At 46.8% G+C, this 15122-nt stretch overlaps 1 long non-coding RNA gene across 1 annotated transcript; it reads right to left on the reverse strand.

The window, feature by feature from the left end:
* Positions 1 to 14712: 14712 nt before the first annotated feature.
* On the reverse strand, positions 14713 to 15122 carry LOC119358572. The gene is made up of 3 exons (XR_005172255.1): positions 15107 to 15122; positions 14864 to 14979; positions 14713 to 14776 (listed from the first exon to the last, which is right to left on the reverse strand). It is a non-coding gene; the product is annotated as an uncharacterized LOC119358572 (long non-coding RNA).

Genomic DNA, 15122 nt, shown 5'->3' on the forward strand with positions numbered 1-15122 from the left:
CCTTTAAAGGTCGTTTTGGTGGGCTTAATCCTCGAGGGATCTATGCCCATTTTCCGCACTGTATCCTGGTAAAGCAGGTTCAGGCTGCTGCCGCCGTCCATAAGGACTCTAGTGAGATGAAATCCGTCAATAATTGGGTCTAGAACCAATGCGGTGAATCCGCCATTATGGGTGCTAGTGGGATGGTCCCTTCGATCAAAGGTGATCGGGCAGGAGGACCATGGGTTGAACTTTGGGGCGACTGGCTCTACCGCGTATACGTCCCTTAACGCGTGCTTCCGCTCCCTCTTGGGGATGTGGGTTGCGTATATCATGTTCACCGTCCGCACTTGTGGGGGAAAACCCTTCTGTCCACTGTTTTTCGGCGGCCGGGGCTCTTCGTTGTCTTCGCTATGCAGCCCCTTGTCGGTATTTTCGGCATTTAACTTGCCTGCCTGCTTGAACACCCAACAATCCCTGTTGGTGTGATTGGCCGGCTTTTCGGGGGTGCCATGTATCTGGCACAAGCGGTCAAGTATTCGGTCCAAACTGGACGGGCCCCTAGGATTTCTTTTGAATGCCTTTTTCCGCTGACCGGATTTATAGCCTCTGAATCCGGCATTAACTGTCGTATCCTCGGCATTGTCGCCGTTAATGCGGCACTTCTGCTTGTTGCGACGCGACCTGCCACTACTGTCCCTGGTATCCAAATTACCAGGGTTCTTGGTCATATTGTTGCTACGAGCAAGCCGGCTGTCCTCTCCCGCGCAAAAGCGGGTCATGAGTGTCGTGAGTGCTGCCATAGATTTCGGCTTTTCCTGTCCAAGGTGCCGGGCAAGCCACTCGTCACGGATATTGTGCTTGAAGGCTGCTAGGGCCTCTGCGTCCGGACAGTCGACTATTTGATTTTTCTATGTTAGGAACCATGTCCAGAATTGCCTGGCCGATTCCTCTGGCTGCTGAATTACGTGGCTTAGGTCATCGGCGTCTGGTGGTCGCACATAAGTGCCCTGGAAATTGTCGAGGAATGCGGCTTCCAGGTCCTCCCAACAACTGATTGATCCTGTTGGCAAGCTGTTAAGCCAATGCTGAGCTTGTCCTTTAAGCTTGAGTGGGAGGTATTTGATGACGTGGAGATCATCGCCGCGGGCCATGTGGATATGAAGGAGATAATCCTCGATCCATACCGCAGGATCTGTTGTGCCATCATATGATTCAATATTTACGGGTTTGAAACCCTCGGGGATTTGATGATCCATTACTTCGTCTGTGAAGCACAGTGGGTGTGCGGCGCCTCTGTACTAGGCTATATCACGATGTAGCTCTGATGAGCTTTGTCTACTATGTTCGGCCCAGCCGGATTTGTGTCCGGCGTGACGGTTACTGTCTCGAGTCGTGGGGCGCCCACGTGATCCGTAGATCGATCTTGTTTGCCTTGCCTTGTCCTCCAACATATCTTGCAGGTCAGGCGCATTTTCCCGTGCCTTGGTACGGGGTGCGGCTTGAGTGGAGGGCCGAGAGGCCTCTCTGTCGCGGCCACGAGGTGGCCGGTCGGCCGTATCGAGTGCTGGTGATGTAGGTTTAAGTGTTTCCTCCTCTAATCGGGGTAGCAACCTGCGCTTTGGGTAGCTCTTGGAGGGGCTTTCGAGTTTATGCTCTTCGGCCGCAAGGACTTCAGTCCATCTGTCGCCTAGCAAATCTTGATCAGCTCTAAGTTGTTCCTGTTTTTTCTTGAGGCTTCTTGCCATGGCCATAGGCCTGCGTTGAAAACACTCTTACTCGACGGGATCCTCTAGCACGACGAATTCGTCGTCGTCGAGGCTTGCCTCATCTTCGGAGGGAGGCATATAGTTATCGTCCTCGACCTCTCTGTCTGCCGCTCTCTCATGAGGGCTGGCTTCTCCATCCTCCTGTGCTGAATCTTGCTGGAGGGGGTTTTCTTCGGCACTCTCCGGAGTATTATTATCTCCCGTGCTGGAATCATCGTATTTGCTTTGGCAGGATTTTGAGCGGCGCCGCTGACGCCGGCGCTTAGGCTGTTTCTTGGAGGGATCATCCTCCGCTGTTCCATCTCCATCTCCTTCTTTTGGGGTGTCCACCATGTATATGTCGTATGATGAGGTGGCTTTCCAGGGCCCAATAGGCGCTGGTTCTTCATCGTCTCCTGCATCGGCGTCCATACCGTCGATGTCTTTAGAGTCGAAGTCGAGCATGTCGGTTAAATCGTCGACAGTGGCTACAAAGTGGGTGGTGGGTGGGCTTTGAATTTCTTCATCGTCTGTATCCCAACCTTGTCGACCGTAGTCCAGCCAGGGCTCTCCTGATAAAGAGAGAGACTTTAGTGTCTTCAGAATATCACCGAAAGGCGAGTGCTGAAAGATGTCCGCGGCAGTAAACTCCATGATCGGCGCCCAATCGGATTCGATCGGCAGGGGCGTGGAAGGTTCGGAGTCCGGAGAGGAGTTCGGCTCCTTGGAGTCTCGTGGAGTGTGGGGCTGGTGTTCGGCTCGATCGCCGTTGGGATCGTAGCCCCCGAGGCGGCGTCCAACCGCCCATCCTCGATCGGCGCAGTTGGCTCCGAATTAAGAGTCGAAGCCGATGCGGGTGCGGCCTCCAGAGCATTGTTCGGCGGCAGAGCTAGATCATGCTCGTCGCGACAATGCGGCGCGCTCGGCAGTGGCTCGAATCCGTCGAAGATCAAGTCCCCGCAGATGTCAGCCGTGTAGTTTTAACTTCCAAATCTGACCTGACGGCCAGGGGCATAGCTTTCGATCTGCTCTAGATGTCCAGGTGAATTGGCCCGCAGTGCGAAGCCGCCGAAGACGAAGATCTGTACGGGGAGGAAGGTCTTACCCTGGACTGCATCGCTATTGATGATCGTAGGAGCCATCAAGCCTGACAGCGACGACATAGAGGAACTCTCAATGAAAGCATCATTGTCGATGTCAAAACTGGCAGATCTCGGGTAGGGGGTCCCGAACTGTGCGTCTAGACCGGATGGTAATAGGAGGCAAGGGACATGAAGTTTTACCCAGGTTCGGGCCCTCTTGATGGAGGTAAAACCCTACGTCCTTCTTGATTAATATTGATGATATGGGTAGTAGAAGAGTAGATCTACCACGAGATCGGAGAAGCTAAACTCTAGAAGCTAGCCTATGGTATGATTGTTGTTCTGTATGTTGTCCTACGGACTAAAACCCTCCGGTTTATATAGACACCGGAGAGGGTTAGGGTTACACAAAGTCGGTTACAATGGTAGGAGATCTACATATCCGTATCGTCAAGCTTGCCTTCCACGCCAAGGAAAGTCCCTTCCGGACACGGGATGAAGTCTTCAATCTTGTATCCTCATAGTCCAGGAGTCCGGCTGAAGGTATAGTCCGGCTATCCGGACACCCCCTAATCCAGGACTCCTTCAGTGTCCATGACGCGGCATTTCTCGACGCGAGCCTTCATCATCTGTTCCACGGCCATATTACATACCTTGACAGCAGCCGGGTGCTCGATGCGGAGCTTCGCCAACTCTTTCTTCTGTTCCATGCCGAGGGCCTGCAGCATCTTCATCGAGGAACTACTATTCTCATGCAGCTTCTTCCAGCCGGCGTTCTTCTCCTTCAGCAGGTCGATCTCGTGGCAGAGCTTCGCATTGTCCTCCCGAAGTCGCATGATTTCGTCGGTCGCCTTCTTCTCCGAGGCAATGCTCTTCTTTAGTAACATCACCAAGCTGACGGTCAACTCCCCCTAATGATTGAGCTCAGCGGGCATGTCGTCGAGGCTCTCCTTCAGGAACTCCATCAAGCCTTGGATGAACTCCTTCTGCTTATTCAGCTGATCGGGCATGCCGTTGAGGGATAACGACTCCAGCTCCGCCAGCTCGGCATGTTCGCCTCCGCGGCTAGGGCGCTCCTGGGAGCCATCGCCTGCCCGTGAGAGATCTTTCGAGGTCTCTGCGTGGCAGCGAGCCCTCTCTCTTTTTCCGTAGCCTTGGTTGCCGCTCCCTTGTTACGAGTAGTTCTCGACCTAGAGCTCTGCTCACCGGCCATGGCAACGACGGACGAAGAAGAAGCACTTATGAGGAGGAAAGGTAGAGTGATTTTTGGTTAGGTAGTTCCCCTTTTTATAACCTAAGTACTAGCACTAGTACTAATACCTGCATTGTGGGAACACATTCAGGTTTGGTACGTATTACTAGTAGGTGTGAGCAGGCTTTCGAATGTGATGGGAACAAGGTAAAGATTAATTGATGGATTTGGTTTCGAGGCCCGAAACGGCTCCTGATAAGTTTAGCGGAACATAAATTTCAAGTACTACACTGCTCAAATGCGTAAATATTATGTTATTGTCAAAAATTGGCACAAAATACGAAGGAGACCAATGGAAGTACTACTAGCGACCCACAATTTAACTACTCGCATGCGCACAGTGGAGTAATAATGTCTTTCTTCCGCCCTCACGTCCACTCAATTTGCATGCGCTGTATTAATTGACCATCAATGAAGTGAACGACTTTACATGCGTCAAATTATCACATGGGGTGGATCATGGTACAAAATTGCGTCCGCCCATGTACCCGCGTGTGCGTGCGAGGAATGAGTGCGTGCATGGCGTGCGTGCACATCTTTGCTTCGTGCATGTACCGCCAGTATGGCTCAGGGAGGATGAGTACATTCTTCTGGAACCAACAGCACGTCACTGTGATCAATCCACGCAAGGAGGTCGCGACAACGCCTACACATGTGCCACGTGGCTTCATGAACTGTAAGAGAGACACTGTGTAGCATACCATTAGTATTTTAATTTACGTGTTTTGCACATACTCGAAGTACTAGTAAGGTACACATGCATTACATGCATCAGATTTTGCAACCAAATTATGAATAAATACCACACTATAGCATGTAAGCTCTGAGTCATATATGCCTGATGTAGCCCTTCGTTTAATTCTTATAGTTCATCTCATTCAACATCAATCAGTTTTTATAAAAAAAGCTAAGAACGCGGGAATAGGAAAAACATGGGATTATAGTGGAATGTCGTCTTGAATTCTACATGAGTGTACGAGTGTTTGATTGTGCATAGAAAAAACGCAGAATTCTTTCAAAGAGGTTTGAGTGGATGGGACGTTTCCTATGAAATCTAGTGCAAATGAACCATATGGAAAAATTCCTATGGTTTACAATCGTACGAATCAAACAACCAAGATAGGAAAAATTCCTAATGATTAGAATCCTCAAAAATTCCTTTGGCAATCCTTTGAATCAAAGAAGCCCTTAATCTATTTTTTGATTCATGGAATTGTGCGTTGTAAAGCATAAAGCAAAAACAAATAATGGCAATTCAACTAGAAAAAAGTTTGGGCAGTTATGATACGGAAGATTTTAGAACAAAAGAGAACCACTGTTGTTTTGAGGTTTGTGCATTATGCTTAAGTTCAACCATGGAGTCTGCTAGATTGTAGATGTGGCAAAATCCGGTGGGGGGCTAGAAGATGGTGCGAGGGGCAGAGTGGAGGGAGACTATGAAGGAATGCACAAGTGCGAGATCGATATTTAGAGAGATGGGGCAAACATGTGCGCTGATGCGCGCAGTGGCGGAGCCATGAAAAATAAATGAGCTAGGGGGCCAAGCGTTGCTAATCCTTTACTAGGAGGGTCAATTCATGAACTTAAACCATTTTTAGCAGCAATTGTCTAATGATCGCATTCATATTAGCCTTGATATATAGTGATGTTAGGGGGGAGGGGGGCATGGCCCTTACTGCCCCCTGTCTTCGCCATTGTGCACACGTCTGAGAGATGAAGCGGAAGGCATGTATGATGAGAGGGGGACATTGGCTTCATAATTAATGTGGGTGTATTAGCTATATATGTTAATCCTATATAGAGAGGCATAGATTGATTGATGTGGACGTGGGAAAGAGGGTGAGACCTCACTGGATATATCGATTGATCGGTTTGTGTGGAAAACTATGAAAGACGAAGCTATATACACACATACATAGAGGAACATCGATCGTTGCGCATGCACGCGTGAGAGATAAAGAATGCCCGATATGATGGAGAGGGGGATATGTGTTGGTGTGTGCCTTCATGGGAGACCGACCTGAAGAAAAAGATTGCATGCGTGCGATGGATAATGCCGACTGGTAGTGTGTGTGCATGCATGCACGAGAGAAAGTTAGTGGTACAATTATAAAGAGAAGACTACTGTGTGGGTGTAAAAGAATAGCTGAATAGGTGAGGTCATAATCGATGTAAAGTTGAATTCAAATACTTGAATAAGAGATCCTGATGTTTGAAACCCATGCATGCATGAATATAACGGAGATCTGCGCAGTGTGGTTTGGAAACGAGCATGTTGTAATGTATACACATTGAACAAGGTCAGACTGATTTGAACTTGAGATACTGATGGCAGACATCATTTGGCCACGTCGCATCCGTGCATGGACACACTATTCTAATTAGAAATGATGAGAGGCTGTTGCATCACATATCTTTATCTATACCCCTATATATATTATATTTTATATATTTTTTATTGTGTGCGAGTAACTTTAACTTTGAAAGATGGTCGTTGGATGAGGTGAATCCGATGGTCCAAAGATGGCAAATTCTAGCACTACTGGCCGTTTGATATCATCTAGATTCCACCAGATTTCGCCACATGTATAATCTAGAAGACTCCATGGTTGAACTTAAGCATAATGCACAAACATCAAAACACAAGCACTTCTTATTTGTTCTAGAATCTTCCGTATCAGAATTGCCCAAATGTTTTTCTACATGATTTGCCATTATTTGTTTTTATTTTATGTCTTACGACGCACAATTCCATGAATCTTAAAGTAGATTAGCTTTCTTATAAAAACTAAATGATTTTGAAATAAATGAACTATAAGAATTAAATGAACATCTACATCACGCATATATGACTCAAAGCTTGCATGCTATAATGTGGTATTTATTCATAATTTGGTTGCCAAATCTCATGCGTGCAATGCACGTGTACCTTACTCTAGTCTAAATGGTGTTTGTGTGTGTGTTGTGCGTGTTGAGGTGGAAATTGTCTTTTTTTGGTACACGTTAAGCTTGTTCTTCCGAAATTTCAAGTCGCGCCTTGTTATGCCGAAAATTCAAGCTAGCGTCTCTGTCTATCATGCTGCGAAACTCCCGCCTCTTCAACCCATGCCTTGTTAGCCCGAAATATGTAAGATATATCTTTGTCTTGTTATGCTCCGACAACTCCCTCCATCTCAACCCGCGCCTTGCTATTCCGAAATTACAACGCGCACGAAAACTCCCACCTCCTGTGAAATCCTGACACGCGAAATGCCCATGGTACCCCTGAACCGAAAGAAACCACCTCAAATCGGTGGGGGTATTTTCGTAACTTACCCCATATTTCGGACAAGCGCGTCTCTAAGCCATGGTTCCCCACTACCATCCCATCCGCCCACCCATTCGTACACCGAGGCCACGAAAACCCGTGGCGAAACCCCATACCCTGCTCCGTCCGCCACCCAACCGGAGCCTCTTCCCTGACGACGTCATCCACAACAACACCTCGACGTACCTCATCCACCGTACCGGATGAGGATCCGTCGTCGGTCTCATTGTCCCACCGGTTGAGCCACCCCGCCCTCCACCTCCAAGGAGCTGCCCCGATGTTCCCCTCATCTTTCGCGTCACCTCCATTCCCACACCGCCATCTTCACCTGCACCACCGGAAGAGCATCATCATCACCATTTCCTCGGATGAAGCTACGGCCTAATCGGCGCCACCAAAGAGGTTGTACACTAATCGCCGCATTTTCTTCTTGATTCGATCTCACGGTGCCGTCGGCGCTCGGTCCCGAGCCGACACGGCGTGGCCCCATCCACGGCGGCGTCGCCGGCCACTTCCTCCACGACGTCTCTCCCTCGGCGGTGACGTCCACATGAGTAGGACCTGTAGCTGCTTTAGCTCTCGCTCGCGCTGCTGCTCTGCTCTTGCTCTTGGTCCCCTGCCTGGTCTGCTCTTGCTCGCGCTGCTGCTCTCGCTCTCGCTCTTGCTTGCGATGCTCCTTCGATTTAGCTACACTTCACTCTGATGCCGCCGGGGTGAAGGAAGAACCAGCCGCGGCGGGGAGGGGGGCTCGCCGGAGAGGTACCCCACTATCTATCTTAGGGTTCAGGATGGGGGCGGTGGTCACCGGCAGTGGCGGGGCGTTGGCGGGGCGGTGGCGTGGGGATCGCCGGAGAAAAAGCTCGGCACGGGGGCGCCTAGAGGGATGGCCGGGGCGGCGGCGGACCGATGGTGGGGAGTGTTTTCGGGGCGGGCGGGGCGGCGCACCGCCGGCCGCGGGTGGCGGGGGGCTGCTGTTTGGCCGGCTCAGGGGGGTGGAGGTTGAAGATGAACCGCAGGCCCTTGATTTCGTATCCAACAGCTGCAAAATCGACTGACGAGAGATGAAAAAGTCAGTCGACCGACGTGTAGCCTCACCTTGCTAGTGCATTCAGTTTCGACAACAAAATTCATAAGTTTAGTTTCGACAGTTAAGTTCAGTTTCGACAGGTAAGTTCAGTTTCGACAGTTAAGTTCTGTTTCGACAGTTAAATTCAGAGATTAGCGGCTGATGTATTTTACATCTAGCACTTTGTGGTTATGTATTTTACGTCATGTATTGGAGATGCTATTAGAATTCCACTCAGGTTAACGTTGTTCATTGTCTCTCTTGTGCTGCTTCAGCCTCGGCGTCGTACAACTCACCGGAGCTGCTCCAACGACGAAACCCTCCATCACAGCGGAGCAGTACCTTGGGCTCCATCTCCAGACGCCTAAGATCTTCTTCCCCTCCTCCGGCAGCCAAGTCAGTCGGAGCATCCTCACCGGCCAACCCAATCACGCTGAGATCGACATGGCTTCGCCAAAGAGGTTGTACACTTGTTGCATCTCTTTTTTACTCTACATGTTATATATATTGTCCACTGAGCACTCGTAGTAACTGGAAATACGATTATTTTATCCTACTATATGACAAGCAGTGAGGTACCAGGCAACTTAGCTATCCGTGATGGACTCTCTTGAACACCATCATTATTTATCTCTGCGCGTTTGAGCTGTGCATTTGTCGATGGGCCTGGGAGTTGAGCTAGTATGGCAGTGGCCTGGGTCCAAAGTAATAGAAGTAGCACAAAAACATTTTTTTAGTGTAGGATTTTCCTTGCTCAAGCCTACCTACTAGAATCACCAGTGCTTGAAAGGAAAAGTGAATGAAAAACATCGGAATTGGAAAGTTTCCTATGGTACTACTTTTCATGAATTTGGTGCAAAGGAATGGAGCAAAGGAAAACTGTAGGATTTGTTCCTTTAGTGTCTCCTTGAAAGAAAAACCGTAGGAATTCTAATTTCCACTTCTCCTCCTTTTCATATTCCTATTCATCAAGCACAAGACTAAGAGATAGTAGCATAATAGCATTATAACCGTACATTTTCTTGTGGTTTAACATAATCTCACCATGCTTTTTTGCATCCTGTGATCTTCCAATTGTTGTGAATCAAACACCCAGATTGGCAGAAATCCTGTGTTTTTAAATTCTCTGTTTTGCACGTGCATACCTATCCTATTCATGTCTATTTCCTATCCCTGCATTGTTAGAATCCTCAAATTCAAACAAGCCCTTACTCAATTATTTCTGTTACAGATATGTGTCAAAGAAAACCTTGTGTGGTTTGTCCTGCTCCTGCGGTGCTGTGTTCCACCCCAGCTCAGCTGCTCCAACGACGGAAGGGTTCACCATAGCAGGGATCCACTCTCCAGACTGTCTTTCGCCGCCTCAGATCTTCTTCCCCGCCGCCGGCAGCCACGACAACTGCATTACCATCATCAACTGAGCGGATGACCTTGAGGACTACACGGGTCCGCAAGAGAGGTCGCACTCTTCCGTCTCTGCTTACGTTATGCGTCGCTAATATGATGACATGCTACATTATCGTCGTATTCACCTATTAGACTCCGAGTCAGGTCCAAACTAATGCTGAAACTTGAGTTTTTAAATGATTGTGGGGTACATATTGGGGCAGAAATCAGTACTATCTGTCTACTATCTGGTTAATCTCCGGTGTCTACTATGAGTTTCATGTTGGGTGCAAACAAACATTAAAGGAGCCATTATCTATATTTTTACTAAAGCTATTATCTGTCTGCTATCATTGGTTTTGGGTCTATCCACAGTTTGCTATCATCACTCTGCATTTGTGCATGCACTCCTTACATAATCTCACTATGTTGTATTCCTATGCATGCCAGTTATTGTACACAATGGAACTGATCATGTAGAGCAAAAGAGATGAGCCTTGCGTGGCAATAAAATTTCATGCAGACATGCAGACGTTGTTCCATGGTGGGCGCAAAGGCAGACCCCCTCCACCCATTTCGGATCGTAATCAACAGGAAGATAACTGTTATGAGGGGGATTCAGAAGGATAAGACCACTCCTATTTACCCCATGAGGTCTTCGCTCTAACTTGGCATGTTGATGTTGGTAATATCATGCATATGGTGCCTTGCATTGCTTACTGTATACATTAAAGATGTCATCTGCTTAGTTTAGACATGCTTTGTGTCAATGCCATCTGTTTAGTTTCTTTATCGTATATGTGAATCATGCAATGCCATCTTGTCTAGCCAAGCATCATATATGTGAATTTTGCAATGCCACCCTAGTTAGCCAGTCATCTTATATGTGAATTATATCCTGCCATCATTTTTTTATTATGTGTTAAATTTGACAACAATTTTAGTACATTCAATTACTCTTCCTGTGCATCAGCCATTTGGCACGGTCATGGAAAAATCTAGAGTGTAAACAAGCTCTTCAGAGCAGACAATGCTATCTGACGAAGCACATGTCTTGCTGGTTACCGATAGCTCCTCGGAGGAGGATTCAGAGACAGATGACTAGTCATATCCCCCCCCCCCCCCGAGGTGCATGCCCTAACTTGCCAGGGTTATGTTGCTCATATCGTGCATATGGTATCTTGCATTGCTATCTCATTTGCTTAGTTTAGACATGCTTTGTGTGAATGCCACCTGTTTAGTGTCTAATTACCATATATGTGAATTATGCAATGCCATCTTGTTGCAAGACATTATATATGTGAATTATGCAATGTTATCTTGTTGCACGACATTATGTATGTGAATTATGCAATGCCATGATGTTTAGGCAAGCGTCATATGTGTGAATTATATCATGTCATCCTTTTTTGGTATTTCTCATTGCTTTTGTTGATAATGTTTGTATATTCAACTGCTCTTCCTGTGCATCAGCCATTTGAATTGGTGATGGAGAAATCTAGAGTGAAAACAAGGTCTTCAAAGCAGACAATGCTACCTGCTGAAGCAGATATCTTGTTGGTTACAGTTAGCTCTTCAGAGGAGGATTCAGAGGCAGATGACCAGTCCTATTATCCCCGTGAGGTGTATGCTTAAACTTGGCAGGGTTATATTACTCATATAATGCATATGTTGTATTGCAATGCTTAGTTTTTACATCATATACACAATATTGAATGCCATCTCCTTAGTTGACACATCATATATGTGATTGCCCTCTGCTCACTTCCTTAGTATATAAATCATATATTTGAATTATGTCATGCCATGATGTTTACGTTGACAGCATGTATCTGAATTATGGCATGCCAACCCATTTTCCAAAGACATAATATAGTTATATCATCTCATCCTGTTTACATAATCATCATATTTGAATTATGTCATTCTATCCATGAATTATATCATGCCATCATGTTTCCATCGATGGCATGTTTGTCATTTATGGCATGCCAACCACTTTAATAGACATATCATATAGTTATATCATGTCATCCTGTTTACATAGTCATCATATTTTGAAGTATGTCATTCTACACTACAAGAGATATGTCAACTTGTGACCACCACTAATGGTCACTAAAAGGTCACAAATTTCCATTTGCGACCTTTTTGTGACCAAAAACAGAAGGTCAAAAGCTGGCGATCATAAACTGACTATAGCGACCTTTCTTCTGGAATGATCGAAGACATTTACGACCAAAATATGTCCACTATGGCATTTTCGTCACTAGCAACCTCCCCAGGCCACGTAGGCATCCAGCGTGGCAAGCTGATGTGGCACAAGATTCAGCTCGGTCCAATTCAGTTTTCTACATGGGCCTAGCCCATTAATTCAGCCTTTCTATATTTTTTCTGTCAATTTTTGGTCGACTTCATGGGCCTGGCCCAACATTGCAGCCTTTTTCATTATTGGGCCTTGGCTTTTTCGTCTAAATAATTATAATTTCCTTTTTTTATTAAATGGGTCCACCAGTCAGATGGGTCCCAGTTGTCAGGTTTGGGTCTGGTAAGTGAGTCCCATCTATCAGGCTCATATTCTTCATATTTCAACTAGTATTTAACTTGGCAGACAAAAGCACACATGATACTTCAAATAAGAGCAACCAGATCACGTTGCCAATACATATGACCATGTGTAATACAGTACTTTACAAGATCTACATGTGTAACGAGCTCTACAAGTGTGATACAATACTGCTTTACAAGAAAATGACGACATGCCGGACTTGCTGGACAACCATAGTCAAGGCTGGGAACAAACAAAACGGCAACATGGCTTCCTCTGTCAGGGCTGCCGGTGTTGCTCCTTCCCCGCCGCCGCCGCACAGGTGAATTTCCTGCACAAGTGAAATTGGACTGAATCTGTAAACTTGTTTATACTCCTAGACTGTGTTTGGAATGAATTTGGAGTACAAGGAAACCAAAACAATATCTGGACTGTGTTTGGACTAAATTTGGAGTACTCCTGGACTGAATTCGGACTGAATTTAACTGAAACAATGATCAGTACAATGAACAGTACACAAAACATTATAGTCCAGAACCATATGTGACGGACGGTACCCCAACATTACACAAAGGATGGTCAATGATCAAGACTAGTGTGCAATGATATATACCTTTGGTGACCGGGCTAGAATAATGGACCATAGCCTGAGGATCACGACGTTCGTCGTCTTGACGTACTCGTGCACCTTCTTCATGATGTGCTGTGCCTCCACTATACTCTCCATCGTCATCTTGTCCGAGGACTTGTCGATGATCACCTCTGAGCATATCTCACCTATCTTTCTCTGCTTGGCCCGGACCATCGCGTCCACCGCTGCCAGTGCATACCCACTCGCTGCAATAGAAAAGATGAAACTTGCATATTATTCCAAGTCCCATTTTCAACTTGAGTACACACAAATATGTAACCAGGATTCAATGAAAATGATGCTTATAATCTTAATGATGCACTAAGCAGACTAACGGAAATATATATGGGAGGTATTCAGAAACATGTTTAATGGAAATATCCAGCTTGGAGATATTCAGAAGCATGATACTCCTAATCATGTACTTATGCTGAGAATATTTATGCTTGCATGTTCAGAATATATACTCTACTCAGCTTTACTAAGAAATATTGTTAAATCTTGACAAGTTAAATCTTGTTCGATCTTTTTAAATACTCCAAGCAACTAATCCTACTACGACTGCATCTTGAGTATAGTTACTCCAAGCAACTCTCTCGGACGAGTACTAACTAGAAAGAGCACCATGGGGACGGGGAGGGTTGGATGGAAATCTCACCAGGATGAGGTCGAAGATGAACCAGGAGGTGCCGAAGAGGAACACGAACAGGGACAGCAGGAACGGCATGAACTCCAGCCCTCTTCGACCAACCTCTGCACAAGCACAACCACACGCATGTCTCATGATTCAGTAGTTGGCGCGTACACCAAACTGTTGACTATGAATTTCAGAAATGTGTGCGTGCGTACCGTGAAGACGGCGATCCGTGAAGCTGATCGTGACGTTGACGCAGGGCACGGCGATGGCGCCAAGCCGCGATGCCACCGCCGAGGATGACGAGGGAGAGGACCAGGACCCCCGCTCGCAGTCGGTGGTGGCGACCAGGAACATACAAAGAGTACAAGAACAAACAAAGCTCATGGTTACACTTAATTCACATTTTCTAACTCTGTTTTTACATGTATAAGATGCTAGAAATAAGATGTAGAGTTTTCAAAAAATAATCAGCATACTTGCATTTTGCAGTGCTACTGTGTGCACTGGACAACAATCATTTATGGACTTAATTCAAAACACTTGTAACATAACAGAAGCAGGGTGAACAGGGTACCGCATTTGATACCAACTGAGAACACTTATTACATAACAAGACAAGAGCAAAGTGAACTTAGTGTCGCAGTGTTGTTTAAGAGAGCGGCTCGTTCAATTTAAATTCACACCGAATGAGGCCAGAACCAACTTACATGATCTAGTATAAATCTACCAAATACCCTATTTCAGCAACATCACAGAACACACGAACTAAACCTAACATACAAGTGAGGTCATGACCAATATACATGACCTAGTAAGGAACCAAGGACCTTCAGTAGAAACCACCAAAACCTCGGCACGATCCACAGAAACAATATTATTCTACCGTTTGGTTAAAGCTAGAACACTGCGACGCTGCATACATCTCCCTATGCAGCAACTAAAATCAAGTGTCTTCGCCATACACAAGACCAACACGGTACCAAAAATGATCTATTGCACAACCACGGCAGTTAGTACCAGCCAGCACAGTTAAAGTTGCATCCACGGATCATGGCAACTGGAGAGAAGTGATATACCTTGTTGATGGCGAGCATCTGGCCGTTGGCCTTCTTCACCTTCTTGAGCTTCCTCAGGAAGTACCTGCGCGCAAACAACCAAACAATCAAACACATAAGCGCCAATGAAACCAGCGCGCGAGGAAGATCGAGGTCGGGGGAGGAGACTGACCAGATCTTGGACTTGGCGCGGACCTCGTTGGTGGCCCAGAGCTTCATGTGGTAGATCTTGGGCTGCTCATCGCTGGGGGTCGGCAGCGCGCGACCCACCACCTGGTACTGGTGGAACTGCATGCAAACACAGAGAGGTCAGCCATGATGGGGGTAAGATCGACGACGCGGCGGATCTAGAGGACTGGGGGAGGACGGCGGGGCCGGGAAGAGAGAGAGAGAGAGAGAGGGAGGAGGAGCTTACCCTGTGGGCGACCATT

Source organism: Triticum dicoccoides, chromosome 2A (assembly GCF_002162155.2).
Source record: "Triticum dicoccoides isolate Atlit2015 ecotype Zavitan chromosome 2A, WEW_v2.0, whole genome shotgun sequence".
NCBI classification, from domain to species: Eukaryota; Viridiplantae; Streptophyta; class Magnoliopsida; order Poales; family Poaceae; genus Triticum; species Triticum dicoccoides.